The sequence below is a fragment of the Balaenoptera ricei genome, chromosome 20 (genome assembly GCF_028023285.1).
Source record: "Balaenoptera ricei isolate mBalRic1 chromosome 20, mBalRic1.hap2, whole genome shotgun sequence".
NCBI lineage: Eukaryota > Metazoa > Chordata > Mammalia > Artiodactyla > Balaenopteridae > Balaenoptera > Balaenoptera ricei.
The window spans coordinates 43,264,588-43,278,477 of record NC_082658.1 but is presented as its reverse complement, the minus strand read 5'-3'; the positions used below and the strand labels follow the sequence as shown (position 1 = coordinate 43,278,477).

General features: G+C 37.8%; 1 non-coding gene across 1 annotated transcript; it reads left to right on the top strand.

Moving 5' to 3' along the window:
• The first annotated feature begins 6,650 nt into the window (after positions 1-6,650).
• LOC132356257 (U1 spliceosomal RNA) lies at positions 6,651-6,814 on the top strand. Its single transcript, XR_009499782.1, has one exon. It is a non-coding gene; the product is annotated as a U1 spliceosomal RNA (small nuclear RNA).
• Positions 6,815-13,890: the final 7,076 nt, after the last annotated feature.

Genomic DNA, 13,890 nt, shown 5'->3' with positions numbered 1-13,890 from the left:
GGATGTAATGCATATGTGCAAATAAAATGCCTCAGAGGAAAAAAAAAGTAAGACATAAATGCATGTTTTCCTAATGAAATAAAGCAAGCAGATAATTTTTTAAAATTCTTTTAAAATTGAAGTATAATTTACAATATTTTATTAGTTTCATGTGTTCAATATAGTAATTTAATTTTTTATAATTATACTCCATTTAAAGATATTACAAAATAATGCCTATATTTCTCGTGCTGTACAATATATCCTTGTTGCTTATTTATTTCATACATAGTAGTTTGTACATCTGAATCCCATACCCCTATCTTGCCCCTCCACCCTCCCTCTCCCCACTAGTAACCACTAGTTTGTTCTCTATACAGTAAGTCCCCTGCATACGAACCTTCAAGTTGTGAACTTTCAGAGATGCGAACATGTGTTCCATCAGTGTCAGGCATGAGTGAAATTGCAGCTTGCCCTCCGTCTCCTATTGCTGACGAACCTTCAGCTCTACCATCTCCCACCTCCTCTCCCTCCTCCAGTCAGTAACTCTTCTTGCCTGTTCACTTGATGACAGCCCCTGTATGCCAGCTGTTATACTGTACTACTGTACTTTTCAAGGTACTGTACTGTAAGGTTAAATTTTTTTTCTTTATTTTTTGTGTTTGTTTTTTTCTGTATTATTAGTGTGAAAAGTATTATAAACCTATTACAGTACAGTACTATATAGTTGATCGTATAGTTGGGTGCCTAGGCTAACTTTGTTGGACTTACAAATTGGACTTACGAACGTGCTCTCGGAACGGAACTCATTTGTATGTAGGGGACTTACTGTATCTGTTTCTGTTTTGTTATATACATTCGTTTGTTTTATTTCTTAGATTCTACATATAAGTGATAACAGAGTATCTGTCTTTCTCTAACTTATTTCACTAATCATAATACCCTCTAGGTCCATCCATGTTGGTGCAAATGGCAGAATTTCATTCTTTTTTTTATGGCTGAGTAGTATTCCGTTGTGTATACATATACCACATCTTCTTTATCCATTCATCTATCGATGGACACTTAGGTTGTTTCGTATCTTGGCTGTTGTAAATAATGCTGCTATGAACACTGGGATGCATGTATCTTTTTGAATTAATGTTTTTGTTTTCTTTGGATATATACCCAGGAGTGGAATTGCTGGGTCATACAGTAGTTCTATTTTTAGTTTTTTGAGAACCTGCCATACTGTTTTCCACAATGGCTGCACCAATTTACATCCCCACCAACAATGCATGAGGGTTCCCTTTTCTCCTTGTCAGCATTTGTTATTTGTAGTAGACTTCTTGATGATAGCTATTCTGACAGGTGTAAGGTGATATCTCATTGTGGTTTTTATTTACATTTCTATAATGATTAGTGATGTTGACAATCTTTTCACGTGCCTATTAGCCATCTCTATGTCGTCTTTGGAAAAATGTCTATTCAGGTCTTCTGCCCTGAAATTAATTTTTACACCTCTTTGGTCTCCTTAAACCGGGAAGAGAGGAAGAAAAGCATAGAGTTCAGCTGGATACTTCTTAGGTACCTATGATATATCAAGATGGCCCACGAGCAATTGGACACAATAAAAATATTTTGGCAGAAACTAACACACCATCGTAAAGCAATTATACTCCAATAGAGATGTTAAAAAAATATTTTGAGCTCAGATAAAAATTACAGCTTTTTCCATTAAAATGTAATCAAATGAGTGTATTGGTTATCACTACAAAAATTTAATTTTTTTCTGAAATATTGCTATAGTGCACAAAAGAGGTATGCAGTAATAAAGGAGTAGCATGTGGCAAACCAACTGTTCCACTGAGAACAGCTAGAAAAGGCAGTTATAATACATAAAACATCTGTCTGAAGGCATTATAAAGCTGAGGCAACCAACTTTGCTTTGTTTTAGACAAATTAGAGATTTGCAAAAAAAAATCAGAGATAAACAAAACTGTCAAAACTTTCCTTGAGTAGCTAAGTCTCTGACTGGATTAAGATAATCAATTGCTATTCTATCTGCCTTGCAAAGGAGGGTGTGTATCCTCTTGAGAAGAAGACAGTATCATCTAGATCTTCTATACTTTTTCTCATACAGTGTCTAGCATTTAATTGAAAATTACCTGGCATGACAAAATATAGGACTGTATGGCTGAAGACCAAGAAGAAAAAATACATACAATATAAATAGACCAAAGTTAAGCCAAATAATGGAATTATCAGACGAGGACTGAAAAAGAGCTATTATTTATGTGCTTAAGAAAAGAGAGGAAAAGAGAGAGACAGAGAGATGGAAAAAAACCATCAAAGAATTGAATCGATAGAAAGACTCCAGTAGGAATTCTAGAATTGACTGATATGATAACTGAAATTAGACATGTAAGAGATAGGTTTAATAGGAAATTAGACACAGCAAAAGAGAGAATTAGTGAACTGTAAGGCTAATGAAAAATATTTAGATTGAAGCATATACAGAGAAAAAGAAGAGTGAAAATTCTCATAAAAAATAGTCACATTGTACACAGTGAAAACATCAGATGTATACATAACATATCTTAGAGAGATGTGAGCGTGTATAAGGGTGATCTTTTCTTTAAGAGATAATGCTTGAAAAATTCCAAAGCTGACAAGACAAAAAAAAATGCACTTATGACATTATGTGAATCCCAAGCAGGATGAATGGAAACAAAAATATACATAGGCGTAGCATATCAAACTGTTAAACATCAAAGACAATGAAAAAAATCTTAAAATAAGACAAAGAAAAAAGGGCACATTATCTTCAAAGTAGTAACAGAATATATTCTGTTGACTTAAAAAAATTTTTATTTTATATCGGAGCATAGTTGATTAACAATATTATGTTAGTTTCAGGTGTACAGCAAAGTAATTCAGTTATACATATACAGGTATCTATTCTTTTTATTCTGTTGACTTTTTACAATTTAGATATAATTGGCATATAAAATTATATTAGTGTCTGGTATACAACACAGTGATGAGATATTTCTGTATACTGCAAAATGACCACCACAATAACTCTAGTTGACATCCATCACCATATACTGTTACAACATTTTTTTCTTGTGTTGAAAACTTTTAAGATTTATTCTCTTAGCAACCCTCAAATGTACAATACAGTATTACTTAGCATAGCCACCCTGCTGTACATAACATCCCCATGACTTATGCATCTTACAGCTGGGATTTTGTACTTTTTTACCTCCTTTACCCATTCTGCACCTCCACCCCACCCCTATTCTTTGTATTTGTGAGCTTGGGAGTTTTTTTGTTTGGTTGTTTTTTTGTTTTTAGATTCCACATATAAGTGAGATCATACAGTATTTGTCTTTCTGTGTCTGACTTTTTTTTTTTTTTTAGCTGTGCTGGGTCTTCGTTTCTGTGCTAGGGCTTTCTCTAGTTGTGGCAAGCGGGGGCCACTCTTCTTCACGGTGCGCGGGCCTCTGACTATCGCGGCCTCTCTTGTTGCAGAGCACAGGCTCCAGATGCACAGGCTCAGTAGTTGTGGCTCACGGGCCCAGTTGCTCCACAGCATGTGGGATCTTCCCAGACCAGGGCTCGAACCCGTGTCCCCTGCATTGGCAGGCAGATTCTCAACCACTGCGCCACCAGGGAAGCCCTGTTTGACTTATTTTGCTTAACATTATGCCCTCAAAGTCCACCCATATTGTCAAAAATGGCCAGATTTCCTTCTTTTTCTATGGCTGAATAATGTTCCGTTGTGTGTGTGTGTGTGTGTGTGTGTGTGTAATGAATATACAGAATATATGGACATGAGTTTCTTCCATATCTTGGCTATTGTAAATAATGCTGCAATAAACATAAGGGTGCATGTACCTTTGAGTGAGTGTTTTTGTTTTCTTTGGATAAATACCCAGAAGTGGACTTGCTGGGTCATATGGTAATTCTACTTTTAATTTTTTGAGTAACTTCCATACTATTTTCCATACTGGTTGCACAAATTTATATTCCCACTAACAGTGCACAGGGGTTCCCTTTCCTTTAATCCTCACTAACACTTGTTATTTCTTGTCTTTTTGATGACAGCCATTCTAACAGGTGTGAGGTGATACCTCATTGTGGTTTTGATTTTCACTTCCCTGATGATTAGTGATGTTAAGCACTTTTTCATGTACTTGTTGGCTATCTGTATGTCTTCTTTAGAAAAATGTCTATTCAGATCCTGTGCCCATTTTAAAATTATATTATTTGTTTTGTTTTGTTGTTATTGAATTGTATGAGTTCTTTTTATACTTTGGATATTAACCCCTCATCAGACACATGATTTGCAAACATTTTCTCCCATTTGGTATGTTGCTTTTTAATTCTGTTGATGGTTTCCTTAACTGTGCAGGAGCTTTTTAGTTTGGTGTAGTCTTGTTTATTTATTTTTGCTTTTGTTACCTTTGCTTTTTGTGTCAATCCAAAAAAAAACATCACCAAGACAGATGTCAAGAAGCTTACCACCTATGTTTTCTTCTAGGAGTTTTATGGTTTCAGGTCTAATGTTCAAGTTTTTGATCCGTTTTGAGTTAATTTTGTGTATAAGTGTAAGATATAGATCAATGGAACAGGATAGAAATCCCAGAAATAAACCCATGCACTTATGGTCAATTAATCTACGACAAAGGAGGTAAGAATATAAAATGGAGAGGGACTTCCCTGGTGGTCCAGTGGTAAAGAATCCGCCTTCCAATGCAGGGGACTCAGGTTCCACCCCTGGTCGGGGAACTAAGATCCCACATGCCCCACGGTAACTAAGCCCTCACGCCACAACTACTGAGCTTATGCGCCTCAACAAGAGAGCCTATGTGCCGCAAACTACAGAGCCCACGTGCCCTGGAGCCCGTGTGCCACAACTAGAGAAGAGAAAACCCGTGCACCACAACAAAGAACCCATGCCACAACAAAGATCCCATGTGCTGCAACTAAGACCCGATGCAGCCAAAAAAATAAATAAAATAAATAAATATTTTTTAAAAAAAGAATATAAAATGGAGAAAAGACAATCTCTTCAATAAGTGGTGCTGGGAAAACTAGACAGCTACATATAAAAGAATGAAATTAGAACATTCTCTATCACCATTTACAAAAATAAACTCAAAATGGATTAAAGACCTAAATGTAAGACTGGAAACCATAAAACTCCTAGAAGAAAACATAGGCGGAACACTCTTTGACATAAGTCGTAGCAATATATTTTTTTGGATCTGTCTCCTAAAGCAAAGGAAATAAAAGCAAAAATAAACAAATGGGACCTAGTGAAACTTAAAAGCTTTTGCACAGCAAAGGAAACCATCGACAAAATGAAAAGACAACCTACTGAATAGGAGAAAAGATTTGCAAATGATACGACTGATAAGGGGTTAGTATCCAAAATATTAAAATAGCTCATACAACTTAACATCAAAAAACCAAGCAACCTGATTTAAAAATGGGCAGACGACCTGAATAGACGTTTTTCCAAAGAAGACATACATATGGCCAACAGGCACATGAAAAGATGTTCAACATTGTTAATCATCAGAGAAATGCAAATTAAAACCACAATGAGATATTATCACCTCATATGGTCAGAATGGCTACCATCAAAAAGAACACAAATAAAAAATGTTGGGCTTCCCTGGTGGCGCAGTAGTTAAGAATCCACCTGCCAATGCAGGGGACACGGGTTCGAGCCCTTGTCCGGGAAGATCCCACATGCCGTGGAGCAACTAAGCCCGTGTGCCACAACTACTGAGCCTGAGCTCTAGAGCCCGCAAGCCACAACTACTGAGCCCATGTGCCACAACTACTGAAGCCTGCACACCTAGCGCCTGTGCTCCGCAACACGAGAAGGCACCGCAATGAGAAGCCCGCGCGCCACAATTAAGAGTAGCCCCTGCTCACCGCAACTAGAAAAAGTCCGCGCACAGCAACAAAGACCCAACGCAACCAAAAATAAATAAATTTTAAAAAAATGTTGTTGAGGATGTGGAAAACAGTATGGAGCTTTCTCAAAAAAATAAAAAGAGAACTACCATATCACCCAGCAAGTCCACTCCTGGGTATATATCCAAAAAATGAAAACACTAATTTGAAAAGACATATGCATCCCAATGTTCATAGCAGCATTATTTACAATTGCCAAGATATAGAAGCAACCTAAGTGTCATCAGCAATGAATGGATAAAGAAGATGTGGTATATATATACATATATATATATATATATATATATATATATATATATATACATACAATGGATACTACTTAGCCATAAAAAGAATGAAATTTTGCCATTTGCAGCAACATGGATCAACTTAGAGGGTATTATGCTTAGTGAAATAAGTCAGACAGAGAAAGACAAATACTGTACGATATCACTTATATGTAGAATCTAAAATATAAAACAAACTAGTGAGTATAACCAAAAAGAAACAGACTCACAGATACAGAGAACAAACTAGTGGTTACCAGTGGGGAGAAGGAAGTGGGGAGGGGAAAAATAAGGGTAGGGGATTAAGAGGTACAAACTACTATGTATAAAATAAATAGGCTACAAGGATATATTGTACAACGCAAGGAATATAGCCAATATTTTATAACAACTATCAATGAAGTATAACCTTTAAAAATTGTGAATCACATACTTACCTGGCAGGGGAGATAGCATGATCACGAAGGTGGTTTTCCCAGGGCAAGGCTTATCCATTGCACTCCGGATGTGCTGACCCCTGCGATTTCCCCAAATATGGGAAACTCGACTGCATAATTTGTGGTAGTGGGGGACTGCATTCGTGCTTTCCCCTGGTCTTTGTAGGTTTTGAAAAACAGACGTCTGGGACTTCCCTGGTGGTCCAGTGGTTAAGACTCTGCGCTTCCACTGCAGGGGTCACGGGTTCAATCTTTGGTCCGGTAACTAAGATGCCACATACTGTGTGGCATGGCCAAAAACAAAAAACAAAAAACCCCCGTGAATCACTATACTGTATACCTGAAACTTAAATAAAATCAACTGCACTTACATACATACAAAAATTTTTAAAATAATTATTGATGGGTTTGTATTTAGTACTGTTTTGTTCGTTGTTTCCTGCTGTTTTGTAGTTCCTCTGTTTCTTTTTTCTTCTCTCACTCACTTGCTTTGTGATTTGATGATTTTCTGTAGTAGTATGTTTAGATTCTTATCCCTTTATCTTTTGTGTATCTACTATAGGTTTTTGCTTTGTGGTTACTGTGAAGCTTACCTGTAACAAGTTATAATGGTCTATTCTACATTGATAACAACTTAAGTTTGAACACATTCTAAAGCTCTAGATTTTTACACTCCCCCACCCACATTTTGTTTTTGATGTCACAATTTGCATCTTTTTATCCTGTGTATCCCTTAACAAATTATTGTAGTTATAGTTATTTTTTACCACTTTTGTCTTTTAACCTTCATACTAGCTTTACAAGTGATTAACCACCACCTTTATAACAGATTATCCTGAATTTTACTATATATTTACTTTTACCAGTGAGATTTATACTTTCATGTTTTCCTATTACAGATCTTCCTAGATTTATGATGGATTTATGTCCCAATAAACTCATCAATAAGAAAATATTTTAAGTCAAAACTGCATGTAATACAAGTAACCTACTGAATATCATAGCTCAGCCTAGCCTACCTTAAATGAGCCAGAACACTTACATTAGCCTACAGATGGGCAAAATCACCTAACACAAAGCCTACTTTTATATTAAAATGTTGAATATCTCATATAATTTATTGACCACTGTACTGAAAGTGAAAACCAGAATGGTCATATGGATACTCACCATTAAGGTACACAGCTGAAAGTGCAGTAGGCCTGAAGAATGTTTGAAGCATTGAACTAAAATGAATTGCTGGATGATATGGAGGCTACAGGGACAGGGTCATCAATTTCTCTCCTGATGAGGCTTGAGAATAGCTGATAGAAGGCATCAGGGCATCTATACTTGCTGATGCTTTAGCAGGCATAGTATTATTCAGGAAGCTTTCAAGTTTTGACTGTACAGTTTGTTTCTTCTTTTCATTACATATTTCTCTACAGCAAATAAGAGTATCCTGCATCTGCCTGTTAGCTCTTGAGAACCTCTTGTAATTGATGTCCATTTCTTCTAATATCCACATGCCCCTGCTCATGGTAGTAAATGTCTCTGCCAGTTTCTTTGCTATGAACTTTCTTGGTGCCTTGGGTATAACTTCTTCTTCTTCTGCCTCAACTTCTTTACTTTTTTTTTTTAAGTCTTTATTGAATTTGTTACAATATTGCTTCTGTTTTATGTTTTGGTGTTTTTGGCTGCGAGGCATGTGGGATCTTAACTCCCCGACCAGGGATCAAACCCACACCCCCTGCTTTGGAAGGCGAAGTCTTAACCACTGGACCACCAGGGAAGTCCCCCAACTTTTTAACTTTTTTTCCTCCAGTTTGATCAGCTCCTCATTGGAAAGCTCTTCAGCCTTGACGCCAACAAGCTCATGAATATCCTCTTCATCAACGTCCAACTCTAGCTGTTTCTCAAGCACTAGTATCTTGTTACTTACTATTTCATCAGCAGCAGAATCTTTTGAATGTGTTCACATATGTCTTCACGCATTGCTGTGTGACTTCTTTCCATGCTACAGCAATGCTCTGGATAGCATTTACAATGTGAAAACTTTTCCAGATCTCTCAGAGCATTTGGCCAGATTCAGCCAGTTCAAAAGCGTATGCAAACATTTGGCATAAATAGGATGCTCTGAATGTAGCTATTGCACCTTGGTCCATTGACTGTATGAGTACCGTTGTGATCAGTAGCAAATACACAACCTTTATATCATGTCGCTGACATGATGTGGATGCCTTGGAGCATTGTCTAAGATCAGAAGAATCTTGAATTGAATGTTTTGCCTACAACATTCTCTTGCGTGCACAATAAAACTGTTCAAAAACCTGTTTTCAAACAATGCTAATGACATCCAGGCTTTCCTGTTATGGCAACAATAAATGGGAAGTATATGCTTTCTCATATTCCTGAATGCTCTAGGGTTCTCCAAGTGGTAGATTAAGAATAGCTCTAGTTTGAACCTTGCAACATTTCTACCCCAAAGTGGCATTATATAGTCTTTGAATGCCTTGAATCCTGGCATTGTCTCAGACTTCTGATGAATGTATGTATGCTCTGGCATACGTTTTCAGAACAAGCTAATTTCATCGACATTACATACGTGTTCTGGCAAATATTTTGCATCCACAATTATCCTATGCAGTTCTTCCTTAAACGCTGTGGTACCTTTAGTATCAGCAACCTGCTGCCTCACCACTGACCTTCACGTTATGAAAATTACGATGCCTTTTGAAACGTTGGAACCACCCACGCCTCACTATAAACATTTGCGTATATGTAAGATCATCAGCATGCTCTATTATTTTTTTATTTTTATTTTTTTACAAGTTTTAAAAAATATTTATTTGTTTATTTTTATTTGGTTTTGCTGGGTCTTAGTAGTGGCAGGCAGGCTCCTTAGTTGCAGCTCACCGGCTCCTTAGTTGTGGCATGCGAACTCTTAGTTGCAACATGCATGTGGGATCTAGTTCCCTGACCAGGGATCAAACGGGGGGCCCCCACATTGGGAGCACGGAGTCTTAACAACTGCGCCACCAGGGAAGTCCCAGCATGCTCTTTCAGTGTATGGAAAACACTTCTTGCCTTAGCCTAGATCCTCAGTAGGCTAAGTGGTATGCACTTCTGTATCTGGTCTTCCACTCTAGTGTCGATACATTTTTTCATATCATCAATTAGCCCAGGTAATTTCTTCATGAAGACAGCGGATTTACTGATGCTGACAATTTCACTGCATCACTGATTCGCTTATCCTTTAAGATGGTCGAGATCATCAATTGCAAAAGTCCTAACTCACATGTGATGGCCATTACTGGACCATTACTTTCATGCAGGGCAATTATCTTGAGTTTTATCTCAAGAGTAATTGCCTTCCTCTTCTTCTCATCGGAAGCAGGAAGCAACACAATATACTATAGAGTATCGGTTGTTTACCCTCATGATTGCATGGCTGACTGGGAGTTGTGGCTCACTGCCACTGCCCAGCATCGTATCGCATGTGACTAGCTCAGGAAAAGATCAAAATTCAAAATTTGAAGTATGGTTTCTACTGAATGCGAATTGCTTTTGCACCATCATAAAGTCAAAAAATCCTAAGTCAAACCATCTTTAAGACAGAGACCATCTGTACTAATTAGCACCCTTTCATTTCAGCTTAAACAAGACCCTTTCACATTTCTTGTACCACCAGTCTAGTGGTGATGAACTCCTTTATCTTTTGCCTGTCTGGAAAACTCTATATCACCTTCAATTCCGAATGTTAAAATGACGATTCTGCTGAGTTCTTTTTTTTTTTTTTTAAACATCTTTATTGAAGTATAATTGCTTTACAATGGTGTGTTAGTTTCCGCTTTATAACAAAGTGAATCAGTTATACATATACATATGTTCCCATATCTCTTCCCTCTTGCATCTCCCTCCCTCCCACCCTCCCCATCCCATCCCTCTAGGTGGTCACAAAGCACCGAGCTGATCTCCCTGTGCTATGCGGCTGCTTCCCACTAGCTATCTATTTTACATTTGGTAGTATATATATGTCCATGACACTCTCTCACCCTGTCACATCTCACCCCTCCCCCTCCCCATATCCTCAAGTCCATTCTCTAGTAGGTCTGTGTCTTTTTTCCCGTCTTGCCACTAGGTTCTTCATGGCCTTTTTTTTTTTTTTTTTCCTTAGATTCCATATATATGTGTTAGCATACTGTATTTGTTTTTCTCTTTCTGACTTACTTCACTCTGTATGACAGACTCTAACTCCATCCACCTCATTACAAATACCTCCATTTCATTTCTTTTTATGGCTGAGTAATATTCCATTGTATATATGTGCCACATCTTCTTTATCCATTCATCCGATGATGGACACTTAGGTTGCTTCCATGTCCTGGCTATTGTAAATAGAGCTGCAATGAACATTTTGGTACATGAATCTTTTTGAACTATGGTTTTCTCAGGGTATATGCCCAGTAGTGGGATTGCTGGGTCGTATGGTAGTTCTATTTTTAGATTTTTAAGGAACCTCCATACTGTTCTCCATAGTGGCTGTATCAATTTACATTCCCACCAACAGTTCTGCTGAGTTCTTAAGGGTACCAGCTGAGCAATTAGACAAGCCCTAACTCCTCCAAGTGAATAGTGTAAAAGTGGTCCAAGAAAATGCAGAGAATTTTGCAGGGAAGGGTAATAAATTTTGCCTTCTTCTTCATTTCCATTATAAACACTCTGAATGTCATCAATGATCATCTTTTCTAAGTTATAAAGGTTTTCTGGGTATATCCTGGGAATTTCCGTTGTTGTTGTTATTAAAAATAAAAGCATTGCCATTTTTCCCAACTTAAAAGTGGAAGACAATTTATCCATGAACTATACAAGGAGTAAATAACAAACTGTGCACAGCATAATTAACAAATTTATTTTCTTAATAACTTTTAAACAATACATATGAAGACCATTTAGGAAGAAATAAATGAAGACTAAATTTGATTTTCCAAGGTCCCATCATGTTGCCTTCCTTGCAAAGCTTTTCAAAGGCATATTTTCCAGAATTTGAGAACAACATTGACTATATAATGAAAAACATCTTTGTAGCCTGGTCTACTTTCCATGATTCAGGTGAGCCTTGGACAAGATTTAAACATCCTTTTTTCATTCCTCTGAAAGTAATCCATACTGATTATCTGAGAGGTGTTGAAAAATCTCAGAGTCAAATTGGTCATTCAAAGTTCCGAGTCTCTTCAAGACTATAAAAAGGGCCTTCTTCAAGTCACTCATTGTTTGAGTGGTTATAAGAGTGTAGGACTTAGGGTAAATTGCAGATAAGCTTGAATCATGAAGAAGTCTGGTATTGCCTTCAGTCAATGTAGAAGATTCTTCACTCCAATAGATCTTTGTCATGACACACACTTTCCCACTGTAACCACCAATTTTTACCAGTTTCTTCTTTAAAGTTAAGGCAGTTTGTATAGAATAACCTTTTAATTCCTTATTCAGTTCCCTGAGGAAGGTGTATAAGACTGGTGGACGGTCCTGGGCAATTAGAAGTGCATCACAGATGACTTTCTGGTTCTCTTGCAAGCCCAGATCCAAAGACCAGCTCTTAGAAAAGATCAATGTACCTTGACGAATGGAGCCTATTTCATTACGTATTAACTGTGCAAGTCCTTTGTGTTGTGAGAACAGTTTCTCATAGAGGATTTCTGGAACATATGTTACCTTTTCTGATGGCACTAGATATGAAAATAATTATAATAAAATTTTAAACACTGGAAGCTTCCAATTCCAACCATGACAAAGTAGCTTGTACCAGACCAACCCTCCCACTAAAAACAACTATAAAAGTTGTATAAAACATATAAAACAGAAATTTAAAGAACTGGAGAGCAACCAGTACAAGCAGGACTTAAAGGGTTACAATCTTTGATGGAGAGGAAGCACAGGAAGTAGTGCCACAATCATCCCAGCTTTTTGTCTAAGGATATTTTCCATATCATGTCATGGATGAAGAGAGCCCAAGCAGAAATCATCAGTTTTACTAGGCTGAAGAAAAAGAGGCTGGAATTCAGGGCTACCAGAGGATCTGGAATTTGAGTGGGAAAATCTCAGAGAGGATGAAACTGCAGAGAAGCAGCCAAAATCTACCTACAGATTTTTTTCAATTCACTGGCAAATACAGGGTGAGATGCTGGAAACCCAGAAGAAAATATCAACTGGGAGGCTAAAGAGCTGAACCTGAATTTCATCAACCTCATGGTGGTGGGGGGACTTAGACTGGAATTCAAGTCCCTGCAAAGTGGAGGGCCTGTGGTAAACACCCCAGACTTTAAGTTGAGACTCAAGAAGAGCCATGACCTAACAGTAAAGGCAAAATTTAAAGATATTATCCCTAGAAAAGCATAAAACCAATCTTCAAAAAAAATCAAGGTTATCACTGGTACTCTGTCTACCTGACAAAACAAAGTATAATCCTCTTTGGAGGAATATAACACCTTCCAAAGCCTCTATAATTTGCCATCCATGGTACAATAAAAAATTCAGAGATATGATAAAAATCAGGACAAACTACCAAAAAAAACAAGAGAAAAAATGGATACGAGAAAAAGACTGACAAGTGATTCAGGTATTGGAATTTATCAAAAAGGGATTTAAAGACGAAGAGGACAGAACAGGAGGCTCCAGACTCTCCCTCCACCTGTGGATGGAACAAACAAACAGCTACATGTGGATCAATTCCCTCTGAGAGAAATCTAGAAACTAGTTGAGAGACTCCTGCACATTGGGTGACTGAGAAAATAACCACATTAAAATGGGTAGGAAAAGTTGAGACACAGCCTTGCCAGAAACTTCACCCCTAGCACAGCACCATACAGTCAGGAGGGAACCCTCAAATCCTAGCTTCTCCCTAAGGAGCAAAAGGTTTGGACCACACATCTAGTACCCCATCTTTTATGGCTGCTACCCAAGAGACTGGCTTCTAACTTGCCTATCTCTGAGAGCTGATGAAGCCCAGCATTCACTAGTCTCCTGGACCCAGAGCACTTCCAGTGGTTCTTCCTTCTGGCTCAGTAGAGAGCAAGCAGACAAAAAAGTCAGTTCCCAGCTTCTCTCTGGAGGAGATTAGATTGCACATCTAGTGCCCTAACTTTCGTACCTGCTGTCTGAGAGTCTGGCGTCTTACTTGTCTGTCTCTGGGAACTGATGGGGAAAGCAATCACTAGTCCCTTGGGAGTGTGAATGGGCATGTGGATACCTCCTGT